Source organism: Pteropus medius, unplaced genomic scaffold (assembly GCF_902729225.1).
Source record: "Pteropus medius unplaced genomic scaffold, Ma_sr-lr_union100, whole genome shotgun sequence".
In the NCBI taxonomy this organism is placed as follows: domain Eukaryota; kingdom Metazoa; phylum Chordata; class Mammalia; order Chiroptera; family Pteropodidae; genus Pteropus; species Pteropus medius.
In genome coordinates this window covers 1,025,095-1,044,918 of record NW_024347855.1, presented here as the reverse complement: position 1 = coordinate 1,044,918, position 19,824 = coordinate 1,025,095, and the positions used below count along the sequence as shown (strand labels likewise).

The 19,824-nt window shown below is 40.7% G+C and overlaps 1 protein-coding gene across 2 annotated transcripts in view; it reads left to right on the top strand.

Annotated features, from left to right (window-relative positions):
* The first annotated feature begins 352 nt into the window (after nucleotides 1–352).
* The window catches only part of MCF2L (MCF.2 cell line derived transforming sequence like), a 155,613-nt gene continuing 136,141 nt past the window's right edge, over nucleotides 353–19,824 (top strand). The window contains exon 1 of one of the 2 annotated variants that reach the window (XM_039878787.1): nucleotides 353–485. The gene's annotated coding sequence lies outside the window, so the exon portion shown is untranslated. The remainder of the gene's footprint in view (nucleotides 486–19,824) is intronic. The other variant, XM_039878790.1, reaches the window with a different exon arrangement.

Below are 19,824 nucleotides of genomic sequence, written 5' to 3'. Positions count from 1 at the left end.
GAGCCTGAATGTCAAAGGGAAAATCTAGGTTTTTCTTTCTCTTAAGCAGCAGAAGTAAATAATATTTTTGCTTATGCAACCCTTTATTTCATTTCAATATTATTTTAAAAAAAAAGGTTGCTTGTTTAACTGAACATCAATACAGTAGAAATTCACTGAAGAAGAATGAATTTAATTTTAAACACACTAGGTCTGTTTCAAAATAAACAATGGTAAAGGCTGTATCTAGTTATTTGGGCTTTGTTCAAAGAAACAACTCTAATGTCATTTGGCAGTATGACCTCATTTTCCTTTTAAAATCTGGTTTTCACACTACAGACTCATGTTTGACTGTTGGAGATTTATCCTGTGCAAGAAAACTGGAAGCAATGATTGTTCTTCCCTGAGGAGATCCAATGAAGCCAAAACGGAAGAAAGCGATCATCAGGTTGATGTATCTGATGTCATCAGGCTTGTTCAAGATCAACTAGAGGGGACAGCCTCAGGTAGGGGCCGGTTTTAAACCATATTTTGATTCTGAAGCTCTTACTACTAATTGGACTCAAAAGTCTTGTTTTTAGCTATTCTGATCCTTGTAGGAGACTGATGTGTTTAGATCTGGGAGAACAGTTTACCGCATGGCCTCCCTGGTTGTCCACTGGGGATGGGCAGAGTTCAGGCAGCCGTTACTTGACATACCTAGGTGAGACAGTCTCAAGATGTTTGCTCAGTTGCCTTTCTGGTGTTATTTAAATGAGTTTTTTAAAATGAGATTGACTGGTGAGAGATCATGAGAAATGTCTATTTGGGTTTTATTTGAAGCACAGTGTACCTGAAGGGAATTCCTAACCTTTGCTTCAGTTTTCAAAAACACAAAAGCTATTATTTAATTTGGTGCTTTGTCATATTGAGATGGTGATGAAGATTTTACCAGTCATGAAATCAGTGACCTGTGCCCAAAGGACAGAATGAGTAGCATACACTGTATGCTACTCCTCAGAGCTCAGCCTGACCCCTTAATCCAGGCCTGGGTGTGCAATGGAGGAGAGGGTCAGGGAAATGCTGCCTCAAACCTAGTGCCTCTGCCCTATGAAGAGGACTTAAAAAAGAGACATGCTTCCTCCTTAAGTGAGAGGAAGATTTAAAGGTTCAAATCCCTATTATCACTACCCTTTTATGGCTGGAAGGTTGTCTAATTTTTCATTGCTCAGCATGGCTGTACATTAACCACTCATAACCTCTCGGAGCTCAACAATGGTTGTCTTTCCCGAGCCCCAGTGAACCTGCTGTGTATCATGTTTGAGGACTGTGATGGAGTCGATCTGTGGTGGAAACTGAGAACCGCTATCACCAACATGATTGCCTGAATCATTTCCTAATTTAACTGCATCTTCTTAGCTGCGAAGTACGAGATCACTGTGTGATGATGAGGAACATAACAAGAGCAGAACACCTGGATTCAAATTCTAGCTTGTCACTTTGTCACTCAACAGCCGCACGAGCATGGGCAAGTCATGAAAACTCTCCACAATGTGGGTGACAGTGGCTCCAAGCCCATGGGGCTGCTGTGAGGATCCCTTGGGTATAAAGTGCTCAGGACAACACTGTCAGAGCCATGCTCCAGTAAGTCTCAGCTCTGAGTAATATCACCATCCGACGATTTCTTCTTTCTCCCTTAACCTGCTAAACCATTGTAGAACCACACACACACGTGCTCGCATGCATACACATGTGCACATGCACACACACATGTGCACGCACAGTACATTTCAGTGAGGGGAGCTTTAAAGCTTGTCTGGCTGTTCAAATTCTTTGCTGTCCGGATTCCATGTGGAGTCTTCATATGAAATGCCAAATCCCGGGTAGGATCTTGCACCTTAGTGAATGAATGTTCCAGTTTACCTCTGGCTCCACATGTACCTGTATCCCCCGTCAAACAGGTCGAGAAACTCGATGTCCATGGTAACCGCAGTCCATGCTGTATAGTTTTGACTTGCCTTCCTGTTCCTCTAGCATCATTTGGAGACACGTCACTAAACAAGCTATGGGTCGGACAGGAAGCATTTGTCTGAGAACATTTTGTTCATTTTTTATGAACCCCTTCTATCAACTAATGCTTGAGTGTGAGAGATCAAGAAGATGTACTTATGATTAGCAGTTTCCTTGTCACAGCAGAAGTGAAGAGGCAGAACCATTGCCAGTGGCTGTGACAACCTGTCAGGTGGCACAGGTGAGCTTTCCTACTTTTACAATGCCACTGCTATGCATATTTACTTTTTAAAAAGTTCTATCAATTCTAACCTCTTAATAGTGTCTTTAATGATGCCAACAAATTTTTTTTCCAACAAACCTTTGAGTTTCACACTTGAACAGGTACTGGGCACAGCTTTGTGGTTAAAAATAAATAAATAAAATATAGTCCTTGACTTGGGCTTAAAGGAAATGAAGAACATCTGAAATATTAGGTTGAATCATAAAATCGTCATTGTGCAAGTCGAAAATCTTCCAATATTGGTATTTTTATGTGTCCGAACCTAAACCTTAATGCATTTATGAAGTGAGATGGTACAAGTTTCTGAGGAGGAGGCTGGGAGGTGTGGGCTTGTCTACCTGGAGAAGGTTTGGAAGGAAGGAGCTAGAGGAAGAGGGAGACTTAAAAACTCTGTGGTGATAGCATAGCAATAGCATTTACATTTTGAAAGATTCTCACAGAAGAGTTTGCAGAAACAATTAGCTTAGGTTGAAAATGTATTTTGGGAAAAGCAGAAATGACCACAGGAAACTGATGCTTGGAAGGAAATTGGCTTTTTAATTATCTCTAGTGTTTCTGGCATGGATTGTAATCATAGCTTAATGAAGAATGAACGAATCTCAGTGATTGTGACCTTTTCAGGGATCGAGTTGTGCGTAATAGGATAGATGTTTTGCTTGTAGTTTCCTAGTTCTTTGTCTTCCAAAGCTCATGTCATTATCCTTGGAGAAGAATCATTGCTTTTTCCTTGTATGCCATCTAATACTGCGAAGCAGTCCGGGGAAGTGGCCCTTCCCATAGCGCACTACATAAGAAAGGCAGAACAGTGGAGAATAGCACCGACGGGCTGCATTTGGTCAGTCTTGTCTTTGTGGTTTTACGAGTCCCAAATGGGACATTGTCAAAAGATGAATATATTGTTTGTGGAAATGGAGCTTTTAGTGTTGCTATAAATGATTAACTTCTCATTTTTAACCTTTCCCAATTCCTTGGTCTTTTTCACTTGGACTTTTTCTGTTATTCAGGAAGCTAGCAGGAATGCCGATTCTTTAGAATCTGTATTTACTGCGTGTGAATTTACAAATGGCTGAGGGCTAGCTGATGTGTCATTAGTTGATGTTGGAAGCACAAGCAGTGTTCTTCTCATAGCAGCTTTTAAGGGGCCAGGGCCAGGTAAGGCGACAGGATGGAGGGTGGACACGGGTACTGAGACTCCTCAAGTCCCAGATGAGGAGAGCTTGAAGTGGATTAACACCTCCCCGCCCCCCATTTCCTCTGCAAGGCTTTTGGAGATTCCACAGAGTCCTCTGGTCCCCCAAGATCTCCTAGATAGACTCTTCTAAGTGGAATTGACTTGATGTTTTTCATTGTATATTAAAATGGATGCGACATATTACCTAGAACCAGTAATAACAATTCTGAGCTGGTGGAGAGACATTTAGCTCCTCAGCCTTCCGCGGGTCTGGGACAGCCTGACCGCTCACGCCCACGTTCTCTGCAGATGTTTCCATCATCCATGTGCGCATCATGGAAGTATTTGGGAATCGCTGCACTAGCACATAGGGTAGGCAATTGATGGATTGGCCAAATTGAATAGCAAATAGTGCTCAGTTGACTTGGTAGTGATGCCTTCACAGCAAAGAGGATGCATTTTACTGAAGGATCTGAAGGAAGTGTAGAAAAGGAAAAACTTCTACTATCTGAGCATTAAAACTGTACATCAGAAATCACCATGGAAAAAATTAGCCGCAAATGAGAAACTAGAAAAAAATCGTCAGAAGACCAAAGATATGGCCTTTCTATATGCAGCTTTCTTACAAAGCAGAATCAACAGGATGAACGCCTTAGCAGAAAGTTAATTATAAAGCTTGCAGAGATGATCCACTACCATAAAGAAAAGCGATACTGTACTCTAAATAAATGGAAATGAGAAGTGTAAATTTTAAAAGATCTCATTTGTCTCCATTCTTATGTACAAAAATTTAAAACCCACTGCTGATAAGAATGCCAATCCTTATATCTATATTGGAAAACAAGATGGTGTTGATAAAAATCTTCAAATATTTTGTTTTCAATCACAATCTCCACTTGTAGGAATTTAAAGTAAGAAATTAATAGAATATTGTCACAAAAAATTCCAGAACAAAGATGTTCTTGGGAATATTTGGGGTAAAGCAGAATCATAGTATTAGGGGTTTGGTGAAATTACTTTGTTGTTAGGATGCTAATTCTTCTATGTCTTATGCTATAAGAAGTGAAATAACCAATTATAAACAATGTACTATGACAGCAATTTTATAAACACAAAGTTATGTGTCATTTTGATAAAAGACTAAAGATATGCACTGAAATGTAAGTGTTTATCATCACACATTTGTAATTTGTTTTCCTCTGTTTTTCTGCTTGGGGAACATTATTATCTCTGTGAGAATACACGTTTCCTGAAGCAGGATATGAGAGTGTACCCTGTAGGCATGAGGACTGGTCTCTCATCCTTCACTGACCCCTGTTCTCAGGGAGCATGTCCCCACCCCAAACCCCTGCAGGCTACTAATCTAGGCCCTGTTTCTGGAGGAACTGTCCCCATCCTCGCTGTCTCAGGGAGCTTGCACTTGTGTTTATCCCAAAGGCTGGAGCTCACCCAGCAGTTTTGAAGGGAAAATGTCTCATGGGGGATTTTTCCTGGAACTTTGCTGGTTGCCCTTTGGGAAAGGGCTAGGTATAACTAAAACCATGCAAAAGTGGAGCTGGGCGGCCCTGACGCTTCACCTCAGTCACAAGGTGAAGGCAGACCTGGGGAAAGGGCTGGGCCTCCTGGGCAAAGCAGGGACAGCCGAGCTTTTCATGTATCTGCTTCTTCTCAGTTGCCTTCGGCTCAAAATAATCTTTACATCAAAGCGGCGTATTTTTGGGTGGCATGTTCCGCTACCCTTCAACATCATCTCCAAGAATCATGTGGCCATGAAGTTTGCTGGGCTACACAGTTGGTGGTGACCCCTCCTTGAAATGACCATGCTCTTTGTTCTGTGGGGTTTCCGGGCTGTACTGTTGCACCTCAGAGCAGCACTTACATGTGTCTTTGTATTTCTTATAAATTGGTTGTTTATGAGAACCTGAACGAGCTCCTAGGTCTTTTTTTTTTTTTTTAAGACTACATTATAGTGGTACCCTTCCATACAAGAAGTCTGTGTGTGTTCACTTGTCTATGTTTTGGGGATGTTGACAGCTATTGATAATCATTACATAGATCAGTTAATTCTTAACTGTTGCAAATGTTCTCATTCTATCATTCCTTTTCCATTTATTAGCTGGAATTTACCTAATATGTGAAACTTCCCCTCCTTAACTTGCTGTTACCTTGAGTTACAGTTCATAGCAGAGGTGGTATAAATTTTTGATTCTTTCCTTTTTATTTACCAATTTCTAGAATAGTGAGTTTGCTCCTTAGCAACTTCCAAAAAGAATTGTTGAGAGTTTTTAAAAATATTTGAACTCAAAATTTTAATATTTATTTTTTAAATCCGTCATAGCTATTCTTATTGGTCAAATTGTCCCATTTGGGGGCCTTGAGAACCTCTTTATGCTGGCTTCTGAATCTATTCAGTGTGTTTTGGGAGACCTGGGCCATCTTCAGACTCCGAGAAGTATACTAACTAGACACCTGGAACATCAAGTGTCACTGGGTTGGTCATTCTGTGTCTTTTCAGTGGACATACCTAGAATATATAATACATTTTAAACTTTAAATATATATATCTACATGAGTTAATACAATGAAATACTATTTAGCAATAAAAACTAGCAGGCTGCTCATTCATGGAACAACTCAGATGAATCTCAGAAACATGAGTGAAAGAAGTCACGTACGAGAGTACCTACCTCATGACTTCATGTACAGGAAGTTCTAGAAAAGTGAAAGCTAATCAATCCTACAGCAACTGGAAGCAAGTCAGTGGTTTTGAGGGTCAAAGGTAGAGTGGAGAGTGACTTCACAGATGATGAGGGGACTTTATTGAATGATGGGTATGTTCTATTTCTCGAGTGATGGTAGGTACGTAAGTGTATATGTTTGCCAAAACTCATTAGCTGTACACTTAGATGAGTACATTTTACAATGTGCAAGTTACACCTAACAGATTGTCGAGCAAAGAGAAATATCTAAATTAGTTCTTTCTGATACTTCCAGTTCAATTTCAGGACCTTTTAGATCTTGGATCTGTGTCTTCCTGTTCCCATGCCCCAAATCCCAGTTTTCAATGACACCAACATACTTGTTCATTTGCTGTTTCACAGTACACCTCCAATGGTATCAGAACAGCGATACCCACTCTGTCACAAATAAGATAATTTCTGAGGTACTTAGAATTTAGATTTTTGGCCTATAGCGTCCATGGGATATATCCCACCAGGGAGATATAGTCAAATAACATGTTTTGAAGCCCTTTGAAATCCTTTCGGTGTGGTTATGCCACCAAACCTACACCTAAGTTCCTTCATTTCATTTTTTATTTTTCAATGGTTGCTGTTTTAAACTTCTACTTTGTTTTGTAATTACATAAGATAATTGCACATTTCAAAAGCCAAATAAGGCACATTCAGAGATGTCCAGGATCTCTTCTCCTTCCTATTTCCACCTTCCTTCATAAAACACTTCCTTTTTAGTGTTTGACGTATCCTTCTATTGTGTGTTTTTAAAATATAAGCATGCATGTTTATATCTCCCCTTTCTTGTATAAACGACTGATAATATACATGCTTTCCTTCACCGTGCTTTCTTTTAACCTGATAAAATTTAGACATCACTCTCTAACAGGGCTGTGGCCATAACAGGCCTCTCTAGTCTCTAACTACAGGGAGTGGAATTGCCCAGTTACCACAGCCCTGCTGTCACCTGTGAGCCTGCTTACCAGGAGACTGCCAGCCGGTGACCACCCTGGGTCTTTCTCTTTCGGAGATCCTTACCTGGTCAGTCTGGCGTGAGTGTGGCTCACCTGGAGGTTTTCTGGGGATCCTGTGCTTCTAGGTTAGCAGCGCACTTTGCCTCTTAAAGGTGTGGCCATCCCTGGGGCCCTGGAGAGTCCAGAAAAGCTGATCCTGGAGTCTGTGCCACCTGAGCTCTCTCAGGCCCTGTGGGAGAGATGGCCATGGATCCCGTGAGTGGGGCAGCCTCTCTGCCAGGGTCCTTAATGAAGTGTGTGTGTGTGTGTGTGTGAGAGAGAGAGAGAGAGAGAGAGAGAGAGAGTGTGTGTGTATGTGTTTGTGCAAAACCCAAAACAGAGAGAGTATTATCGCTTAGCTCATCTGGCAAAGCAGAGATGCATAGAGGTTTACAGCATCTCAATTGCAGAGATCTCCCAAGATTTCCTTAATACTAACCTTTGTGGAATGTGGCTGGCACCTTTGTTCCAGGAGACAGACGTGATCTTTGTTCGTTCACATGAGAATGGTTTCAAACAGCAGCATTTCAGATCCCTGGGCTTGGAAAGCTGGGCTGCTAGTAAAAGTGTATTATAATTTTGTATTCTTTTATATACTATGTAGGAAATTTAAAACATTTACTTTTAAAACAAATCTTTTCTGAATACTGCAGATTATTTCTCAACCGTTCTACATATAAAACATTGGATTATATTATTTTCCTGCTGTTGAAGATTCCCCATTCAGTGCTTATGCCAAGCCCAAACCTTAGTTCCACATTTGTACTGAATTCTTCCACATTTTCAGTCTTTTCTTGCCAGGAGCCAGACTGAGTTCCTTTCTCTCCCCCTTCTCTTCATCCCCTTTCTTTTCACTTTCTTTCTTCTGTGTTTTAGTTTGTAATAGAAAACATCTTTATGGTTCAAAATCAAAATACAGACGATCCCTTAAGATGGTTCAACTTACAACTTTATGATGGTGTGAAAGCAGTGTGCATTCAGTAGAAACCATACTTTGAATTTTGATCTTTTCCAGGGCTAATGATATGCAGTACGAAACTGTCTCGTGATGCTGGGCAGCGGCAGTGAGCCTCAGTTCCCAGTCAGCCTGGGAGAAGGAGGGTAAACCACTGATACTCTGCAATGTATATGCCAGCATTTTTTGGATATTGTGTTTTCACATCATATCATGTCTACAAAAAGCCTATGTGTCTCCTGCTTCTGATGAAAAGAAGAGAAAGGCAATTACTATTGAGATGAAACTCAAATGTAGGCTAATTTCTAAGCACGTTTAAAGTAGGGTGGGCTAAGCTATGACATTTGGTAGGTTAGCTGTATTAAATGCATTTTTGACTTATGATATTTTCAACCTATGATGTTAGTTGAGAATTCTCGCACTGACCCTGTCACCACATGCTTGTCCTGTGCCCCATGGGCGGTCACTTCATCAGAATCTCATGTGTATCTCTCAGGGTCTTGAAGCAAATACAAGCAAACTGCAATATTCCTATTTTTCTCCTGTTTTATATAAAAAGTAGCACACTACAAATACTATTCTATACCTTTTTTCCCCATTGTATTTTGGAGATAATTCCATATCATTAAAAAGCATTTTTATTCTTAGTTTAGTCACACAATAATCGTTTGCGTGGATATATCATAGCTCGCTAGTCATTGGTGGATACTTGGGTTCTTTTCACTTTTTTGCTATTTCACACAATGCTGCAGTTAATGAACTTGGTATATGGATTTCAGGTTCTCAGAGGCTGAGTCAGGGACAAATGCTTTTTGACAATTTTTGCTCAAAGTTACTATTGTGTTCTGTTTGGCGCCCACAAGCAGTTACAAGTGGCTCTCTGTAGAAATTCCCCTAGGGGAGCGGTTTCTGTATTTTGCGTCGTGTTTTGCGTTTGCCAGTCTGAGAATCGAAAACAGCTATTTAAACTGCATTTGTCTTACAAGTGAGATTGAGCACTTTCTCATTTGTTTAAGTTATTCATATTTAATTTTTGCCCATTTTTTATTGGGTTGCTAATCTTTTAATGGTTTCTGGGAACTCTTTGTAACTAGGGAGATTAGCCCTGGCGATTTGAGTTGCAAGTACTTTTCCTCAGATTGTCATTGTCTTGACTTTCTTTTTTTCATTTTTAAAATGTGGTTGAATTTTAGTATTTTTTGGCTTCTGAATTTTGAGTCATAGTTTTAAAAGGCTTTCTTATTCCAAGATTATAAAGGAATTACGCATTTTTCCTAGTACTTTTATTTACACTTAAAACTTTGACCCATTTGGATTTTTTTTAGTATGGTGTCAAGTATGGATCCAACTTTGTTTTTCTATTTTGGTGGTCCTCATGCCATTTATTAAAATCTCTGTCTTTACTCCACCGATTGGAGACATTGCTATAAAAATACGTTAGATTCCTATACGCATTTGGGTCAATTTCTGGAATTTCTGTTCTGTATCATTGGTCTACTTACTTGCCTTTCATTTTTTGGCACTACACTAATTATTGGGGCTTTATAGCATGTTTTAATACATGATCAGGTCCATTTCCTTTTATTGCTCTTTGTTTGGATTTTCCTGGCCATTCATACTACCTTTTTATATTGAGATGAACCAAAATTCACACTACTTAATTACATAATTGCATAAAAATCTGCAAGTAATTATTGTTTTAATTCTTCCTTGTTGAGTTTTTTTTATACTTCTGATTTCTTTCCCTTGTCTAATTGCATTTTCCAATATCTCCAGGACAATATTAAATAGTAGTGGTGATAGTAAATGTCCCTGTCTCGTTAACTTTTGGTGAACATGCCTCTTATAATTTCACTGTTCAATATTATACTGAATTTTGAGCTAAAATGGGTACTTTAGCATGTGTGTGAATGTGTATGTGTGCATGTATCATATTAGAAAACCCATTAATTTGTTTTATTGAGTGCTTTTGAAATCAAGAATAAATGTTGAATATATCACGTGCTTCTTCAGTGTCCATGGAGATGATCATGACATTTTTATTTGGATTTTATATTATGAGGCAATATATTAATGAATTTTCCCATATTTAGTCTTCTGCAACCTTCTCTCTGCATTCCTGTCATAAACCCCAGTCAGTCAGTCATGATTTCACTCTTTTAATATGATGCTGGATTCTCTTTAATACCCCTCTCTCTCTCTCCCTCCCTTCCTTCCTTCCTAAAATTTGATATTTATATATAATATGTCCTGGTAGTCTTTCCATGTTCATTCACATAGATTGACCTCATTGTGTATTTCAGATGTGACATGTACTTTAATTAGCTATTTGACAATTATTTTATAGATGTTTTTAGAATAGTTTTAGATTAAAAGAAAAATTATGAAGATAGTACAGAATTCTTACATACCCTACACCCACTTTCTCATTATTAACACCTTACATTTTGAGGGTACATTTATTATAATTAATGAGACAATGTTGATATATTATTATTTAATACAGTGCATACTTTATTCAGATTTTCTTAGTTTTTACCTAATGTCATTTTTCAGTTCCAGCATCCCACATGGCATTTAGTCATCATTACTCCTTAGGCTCTTCTTGGTTCTAACAGTCTCTCAGTTTCCTCATTTTGGGTAACTCTGACAGCTTTGAGGAGGACTGGTTGGGTATTTTGTAGACTGCCCCTTTACTGGGATTTGTCTGATGATTTTCTCGTGGTTATACTGGGGTTATGAGTTTTTGGTAGGATGACCGCAGAGGCGAAGTGCCCTTCTCATCAGATCGTATCAAGGGTGCATGCTGTCACTATGACTCACCACTGTGGCTGTGGACCTTGATCACCTGGCTCGTTGGTCTGGTTTCTCCACTCTGTGGTTACTTCCCCCTCCCCACTGTCCAATCTGTACTCTTTGGAACCATGTTGCTATGCACAGCCTACATATAAGGAGTGGGAATATTTGATGCCATTTTAAGAACTTTTACATTGGTACTTGTAAGTAATATTAATCTTTAGTTTTCCTTCTATTTAGTGTCTGTTGGATTTTGGTATTAATGCTTTGTTCTCCTCATAAAAAGAACTTGAAATCTGCCCTCTTTCTATACCTTGGACGTCAGTGTTGGAATGATTCATTCGGTGAAGATTTGGTAGAACCCCCTTGGAAGCCATCTCAGTCTGGTGCTTTTGCGGAGAGAAGCTCTTTGGCAACTTTCTCTCTTCCATGGAAATTGCTGTTCGATAAGTTATATATTCTCTGGAAATTACCCTTTTTACCCAGGCATTCAAGCAATTGTATAGTTACACAAAGTAATTGCATATAATTTTAACACTTTTCTTCTTTCAAGACTATTTTTCCACTTTCATTTCTTAATTTGAATATTTATCCTAGCTCTCTTTTTCTTCTTGATTAGGTTAGCCAATGGATCTCTTTTATTGTTTTTGTTTCCTGGAACTTGTTTCTAACTTAAGTTCTACTTAAGTTAAGGCTTTCCAATGTCTAATAAGTTCTACTTAAGGCTTTCCAATGTCTAATTCGTTCATTTCTGCTTTTGTCTCTATTTCCTATAGTTTATTTCTTCTTTAAAAATCTTTTGAGCTCCTGCTTGATTCATTTACTTTTCATTTAATCTTCGGGGAAATAATGGAATGAATCTCTTGATCTTACCATTATTTTTCCCCCTCCCTCACTCCCGTGATGTCCTCTCTTTCCTTCTTATCCAGTATTCAGTCAGGTATCACTTTTGTGTATGACTCAACTAGAAGATCCTCTGGCTTCATTGCACCAGTGTGGCAAAACCGGAACACTAATTGTCTCTATCTCTCTGCCTAGTCCGTGCTTGTACCTGGGTAAATGAAGATGGAAGTTATGTGTATCAGTCAAGTCTCAATAAAGCTATACAAAATATACTACCAGGCAGACTGTTTTTATTTTAAATTTGTGACCTTAAGCCTCAGTGGGCCCTCAATGCCCCGGGCAGTAGTGCTCTACCTTCACAGGCTGTCCAGCACCCCTCCCTCCCTCATGGCAGCTCACCTCTTTCTTCTGTCCTCAGCCCCCAAGCCACTTCTTCATTCTCACTCTCGCCTATAAATGACCCTGATTCCTCCTCTACAAAGAGAATTGAATCTGTTATAAGAGTGCCTCCTGCTCGTCCACTGCACTTTGCACCATACACCTGCCTTCCTGCCTGTCACTGCAAGGTTTTTCCTCATGCCAGTCCCTTCACCTGGGCCCTAATACCCACTCTTCCTACTCTAGGACATTGCCCAGCTGTTCGACCTCATCTTCCCTACATCATCGGGTCTTCATTCTCCACTGGGTTTATACCAGTTCAAAGAGGCTGTTATTTCGCCCATTCTAGAACCTTCTTTCTCTCTGTACTCAATCCCTTAGTGATCTCGTAGTCTCATAAGTTTTGGTACCATCTACATCCCATGACCCCCAAGTCTGTAACTCCAGCCCAGATCTCTGCTCTGAACACCACATCTGCCTCCTCAATGGGTCCACCCGGATGACCCATAGATTGCTTCACATCTGCTTCATCCACAGCCTTTTCTGCTTTATTTCACTGAAACTCACTCCTTCTGGTTCTATAGGCCATAAACCTCATCACCTTGATTGTGCTTTCTCTCACACTTACATCTGCTCTACTAGAGAACCCTGTTGGCCACACCTTCAGAATAGATGCAGAATTCAAGCCCTTTTTGCCATCTGCCCTTGTTCATTTCTTCAAGTTGCCGCCTGTATCTCACCGAGATCACCTTAGTAGCTTCCTTAAAGGTCACGTTGTGTCTATGCTTATCTCCCCCGCTACCATCTCTCAAAAGTATGAGCAGATGGGCTTTATCCAAAGCATTAAATTGGGCCCCTTCTCTGCTCAAAAATCTCCAATGGCTCCATCTCACTCAGGACAAAAGCCCAAAGCCAACATCCTTGCAGTGGTTTGCCAGGGCCTTGATGACCTGGCCCCTCTGGCACCTTCTGTGGCTTTCTTCCTGGCTTCCCTGCCTCAGCCTGTGGTGGCAGTTCCCTCTCTAGAATGGCCCTCTCCTTCTGTGAGGAAGCAAATGCTGGGAACTTTGAGACCAGCCTTGTGTCCCCTCACGTTCTTTCTGGCCCAGCTGCAGCTCCTCTCTGACTTGGAAGTACTTGTATTAAATTTGCAGTTCGTAGGTTTTGTTTTCACATGTGTTTTTTCCTTCTCCTTTTTGCTCTGGGTGTCTCCATACCAGGTGTGAAGACTCAGGCTGCTTCCGTGCCCTCTAGCACTATGAAAGGCACCTCAGATCTCTGTGCTGGCATCTGTCATGGACTCAATGTCTCCTGTATGAATCTGTTATTCTCTCTCAGTGTGCTAGAGACAATTGGATTAATTCAAATTCATCTAAAAGATATGACATTGTACAATATAACTTTTAGTATTTAGGCATTTTTTGAATTCTATATTCTAAAGGGTGACTATCAGGTAAGAGTTTGCAATTTTTATATTAAAATAATATTTTCATATCAAAAATGTTGGGAACCATTGTTTTGCTTTGGAAAAAATACTTCAAAATGCTTTGAAAAAATAGAAAGCAAATAAACTATGCAAATTTTTATTTTAAGTGTTATCACGTATGTGTTTCCTTTTCCCATAAGTCTGTATTTCTGGTCTTGTTTTACCTAGTTGAAAATTTGATCTCAGTACTTAGACAACTTTTTCAGTTACAGTCTTGGTAACAGTATTCATTCATTTTATCGATACCATCTATAACTCTGAAATGCAATTTTTTATTTATTAAAGCAAGTAGACCATGAAATGTATTTCAGATAGAATATTACATTTCTCCATGCTTTGAAAGACCCAACAGCCAGCATGATTTCTCTGTATAATTTCCCCTCCCTCAAATATCAAAACTTGGCAGAATTACACTTGTTGAATCCTTTTCTTTCCTTTGCTTCTCAGATAAAGAGACACATCGGTAGTTTTATGCCTTTTCCAGTATCTGAAGTTACTATAAGTTTTTCCACCTCTCCTTGAGCTGTCCCTTATGCAGTTTGGACTTTTTTTTTTTTTTTAGGGTAGATGTGGGAAAGTAATTACAATACCTGGAGAGTTAGGCATTTAAGGGAAAGAGGTCTGCAAATAAGCCCTATGGTACCTCACTGACTTAGTTGTGCATCAGGAAGGAAGGAACCGAGTCTTTAGAATACAGTTGGTTCTGTGGTTATCTAATGGAAAGGTAATGTTTTCTTTCTTGTGTTGGTACAAACCACAGAAGAAAACTTCATCCTGGCAAGTAGCTGTGAAAAGCAATATTTGCATATTACTGCCTGCACACATGTGTGTGGTCAATTATCCAACATTTATGGGCATTTATGTGTCTCTCAGGTTGAGCTGGATTCCTAAAGTGTGGTTAAATAAAATGACTAGAACTTACAGTCTGGTTGCAGAATAAGGCCAGGTGCCCACAGACAGAGATGTCAAGGACAGGCCAGGATCTGATGAATGTTATGTGAGTACACTCAGCTGTTAACCAGGGAATCAGCCTCACATGGGGGTGGGTGCCATGGGCAGTGCTCCATTGGGCTTTGGAGGGTGAACAGAATTCAGTAGATGGAGAGAATAGGAGCCCCATCCAGGCTGAGGCACATGGTATGATGTGTGATGGCTCTCTGCTCAGACAGAAAAATAGAAAAATGGGTGAATACAAAGAATGTATTTCATTAGAGGTTCACCTCAACAGATGTTGGGAGATAGGGATGGAGGAGAAAGAGATTACACGAAGGGATAGCGTGAAGTTTTAGCTCCCAGGTGAGGTGGTCTTGCAACAAGGTAAATAAATAAAAAGCGTAACTAGATCTGAACAAGCTTCTAGATCTAACTGACAATTTATAAGAAATACTGGAAATAGAAGTACATGATAAACAACACCAAAGGTATATAATTGGCAAACTCCAGAGTGTGAGAAGATTTACATAACTAATGACCTGGTTCCTCCACAAAAAAAAAAAAAAATTGCAAAGAAAAAAATAATTGGAAGGGTGACCTGTAAACCAAGAGAGCCCTCAGAGAAACGGTAGCTATCTGCAGTGTATGGACTGGACTGTGTGTGGATCTCAATGCAAACAAACAAACTGAGTTTAGCAAACACAGAGAAAAGACAAAGAACACCGGCTAAATGTTTAATACTGAAGAACTATTAACTGTATTGTGACCATGGTGTTATTGATTGTATTGTGTTCATATTTTATAAGAATGCGTACTGAACAGTTAACATGTGAAAATGCAACGATGGCAGGGTTTTGCCTTAAATGAATTGTGGTGGCAGCAGTCGGAGGGGATGTATATGTCGCAAGGCTGTCTGGGTGCTGATGAGCTTGTGCAGTCATTACACTGTTCTCGCTGTTTTTGTATACGTTTGACATTTCTTTTACAGAAAATCTTTCCATAATGTAACTTGCATGGTAGAGATCTCCCTCCTTCTATGTTCCTGTGTCTCCTAAGTGCTGCAATGGTCATTGACCTTCACAATCAGAATTAATTCTATGTGTTAACGTGCCTAATTACATCCTTGAAAATAGTCATAGAGGTTATTTCTGTCCAGCCATGCAGCAGTTAATGTGGCTTGCAAAGACGTGACCTGAATGTAAAGGAACTATTCTGGACCTTTCAAATGAATATGGTGCTTTTTCCCTCCTTACAAAGAAGTCATGATGACTATCTGCTCCTAGTATTTGTTTTACAGGAGTGTTGACATTTTCAGTTTCTTTTAATCACTAGAGAAGCCAGCGTGAAACTCTCTAGTTTGCCTTGTATGGGCCTGTGTGTAGGATCAGTGAATTGAAATGGGCATGGTTTGGCACTAGGAAGGACCATATGTTAAAGAATAGAGTCTCTAGAAGCTTGTTGACTCTTGCCAGCAGTGAAGATGGATGTGTGTGTGTGTCAGAATCCCCTCAGGAAGGCTTCTGTGTTGAGCGGCTTTTCTGGGCACCTGCAGGGCTAGGGTGCTCACTCCCTCCTGGCTTTCTGCTCCGCAAAGTGGCTGTCTGAGCTTGGCATCTGTGGACATAGAGCCAAGAGACACTGGCCACCTTGGCCAGGACTGCCTCTCTGAATATTAGCGCTAGGGAGGACCTCGCTCCAGGTCCTCTTGCTCAACTTCCTTCACCGCAGCGGCAAACCAGAGGCGTAGCTCACTTGGTCTTAGGGCTTCAGTCTGCCTTTTCTCTGAGGTATGTTTCCATGGTGCATCCCCATGGTGGAAAGGAGCCTTTCCATAACCATTTTTTCTTGCCTCCAAATGAAGTTCTGTTAGTTAATTTTGCTTTGCCATAAATGGCAGCTGGGTCTCTGTATAAGTCGAAGTGTTTATTCTGAATTCAAGGAAGTTTTATATGAATCTGTTTCCCCCAACCTTGCACCGCTGCAGCAACATGGCTATTTATTCAACAGGGCGCTGAGCTTGAAACGTGCTGCAGGACGCGGTCAGCACTCTGATCTTGTCGGAGCCCTGCTGCTTAGAGGCCAGGAAATGGGATAAAGCAATTTATCTTTCATCGGGGATGTGAGCCTGCCATTTCCGCCTTCTCCTAAATGCATTAGCAAAATCGCTCTGGAAAAAACAACGGGGAATTGATTTGAAACTCATTTCCAGGTTAACTCTTCAAGTTCCCTGATGAAATCTAGAAAGTGACCGACACACAATGGTGTCAGTGGACAAGCTTCTGAAACTTGCTATGATCACCACTTGGGTATGATGAGCACCTGCCTCGCACCTCCGAGCCTCAGTTTCTCATCTGTGCTAAGAGAGATTAGGAACCGAGTCATGGCATGGGAGTGAAGTGGAGAAGGGGCCTGGCACGGTCACTGTGCCGATGCCTTGTTGATTTTCTACCTTTTGTGTGGAACCTTCCTTTTCTCAGGTGACTCCTATTTCATGACATTTGTTCTTTCCACTGGACATTGAAACTTACCGAGGTAGAACAATAGGAACTTATTCATTGAGACTGAATGGAAATGGTGGGAATGCAAATAGCACAGCCCCTTTGGAAGACAGTTAGGCAGTTTGTTACAAACTTAACCATACTTTTCCCATACGGTACAGTAATTATGCTCCTTGGTATTTACCCAGAAGAGTTAAAAACTTAGGTCTACACAGAAACCTGCATGTGGAGCTTATGGCAGCTTTATTCATAATTGCCAAAACTAGAAGTAACCAAGATGGCCTTCAGTGAGTGAATAGATAGATAATGATTTTATTCAATGCTAAAAAGAAATGAGCACAGATTGTAGGGCAATCTGAAACAATTCGGTATGATGTTGTAATGATAGATACGTGACATTGTGTATAGGTCAAAACCCATAGAACTTTATAGCACAGAGAGTGAACCTTAATGCATACAAATTTTAAAAAATAATTTAGGAGGTCAGGGGATCCCAGGAAGGGATGCAGACTGACAGGAGACTAACTCATTATAGGTGTATGATACAACCTCAGTAAAAGGCATGGGGAAAGGCACAGACCTAGGGAACTTTGGAAACGAGTCTGTAAGACCAAAGACAAAGGGAACCGCACACAAGTTCCATGTTCTAGTTGGTAGTTTCCCACAGAGGTGGGGCTAACAGTTCTGGTGCTGCCATACATGTGCACCAAGGTTGAACAATTAATTAAATGGACGGCAGGTAATGGTAGCCAACTTTCTCACTGTTGTTATTATTTGAAATACGGTGTTTAAAAGCATAGAATTTTACTTTATTTTTACCTAAGAGGAAAGGGCAGAATTATAGCTGTGTCCTTGTAATGGCACATGACCTTGGCGTGCACATGAACTATGCCTTTACCCCCATCCTGATGTGTTGGGACCAAGGGAAGAGGTGAGGGAGACAGAACTGCAATTGCCTGCTGATGGTAATCTTCTCTTTTTACTTCTAGCAGTACCTGTATTTTTTTCTCCTGTTAGTGAGGATTACACAACTATTAGCACTGTTCAATCTTCCCCCCCCCAGCTTTCAGGCAGGTAGCCGTGTAACAGCTCTATAGGCAGAGTTCCACGTGGAGGGTTCCATGTGGAGAGGCTCTTCTTTCTTCCTGCTCGGAATCAGATGTGGTGGTGGGAGGAGCTGCAGTTATCTTGTGGCAGTGAGGACCAGAGCAACAGTCTGAGATGGTCGAGTGAAAAGCTAGGAAGAGTCAAGGTTGAGCTTTTTCACCCGCTCTGGGCTGCCTACCTAAGTCCTTGTTAGAGTATAGAAATACATCTCTTGTAGAAAGTGGACTGCAGCACCTGCAAGTTTCTTGCTGGCAAGCACAGTCCTTCAGGAACCCCAACAGGGCAGCACCGGCTGCTGGTAAGGCAGGTTTGCTTCCCCGTGGCCTTCTTGCTTCCTGTGTGCCTCCCTAAGCCATCAACAACATGGCCAAAGGGCCTCTAATCATCCTGCCAGGAGAAAAGTTGGAAAGAAAGAAGTAGCACAGTTGAAAGAGGTGATGGAGACCTCCGGGAAGCTCCGAAGATGGAAGAGGTAGTTGAAAAGTACGACCCCAGTGTGTCCACAAAACCAAGAAAATTGAATTGAAAAGGGCCTTCTATGACAGAGGACTCTGCATAATAGTCCCTACATCAGACCCAGCACCCTTTTTAAAAACAGACCTCATAGCAATGTCTCCTTTCATCTTCTGAAATTAAATTTGTAGAGAATATACCTAACAGAACACAACCTAAAAGAAATAGTATGCGTCATCTGTATTACAAGTAGGAAAAAAAGCAACTTACAATAAAACGTATTTCTGTATGTAAGCACAGGCTACCAGTAAAGCATACTGAAATCCTCAGGTGCATGTGGAACACCCTGAATGAATCTGGGTGCAGGTGTGGATGTGGCTGCCCATGTGGGATGTCATAAATGAACACAGGTTCAGGTGTAGACGTTCCTGACCATGTGGAACACCATGAATGAGACACAGAGGCAGGCTGGGCGGGTGTGGATGTTGACATGGCCGTGGAGTTTTCTGAAATGACAAAAAGTCGAGAGTGGAGGTCTTAAGAACCAGGGTACACTTTTACTTTGTTTTACACAATAATTTGTTGTAAGAAAATTTAGTGTATATTAATAATTGAGCAAAAATGCTATTTGATATGTGTAAAGTAAAATGAGGTCTCAGGCTCAGATACACGTAACCAAATTTTTACCTACATTACTGTTCAGAGGGGTGCAGAACATGGACAGTTCTTGTTGCAGCTATGTACGCTTATTATGGACCACCTAAAATTCCCTCAGTTCTGCCAGCAGCCTGGTGGGTGTGGTCTTTGCATAGAGGCCACCCCTTGTACCACCCCCATGTGCCAGAATGTGCTGCTACTGAGCAGGCGAAGTCTGAACCCACACATGGTGAGCGCTGTTTTATTTTTCCCTTCCACATTTTGGATTGAAACGTGTAAAGGATATATGTCAAAACGATGTAGACATTTTCGAAGAATACGATTTGGAAAATCTAGAAAATCACTCATCCAGGCCTGAGAGATTTCCAGCAAGCTTTGTGGTACAAGCTTCTATAGAAACATTAAGTGCACATTGAATTCACCTAGGAATTACTGCCTTTCTCAGTCAGCTTCTGGATTATTACAGGGAAAGTAAATGAAAGTGACTTGTGAGAGAGCTTGGTACTTTCCAGGAGGGGCTGGGGTGTGTGTGTGTGTGTGTGTGTGTGTGT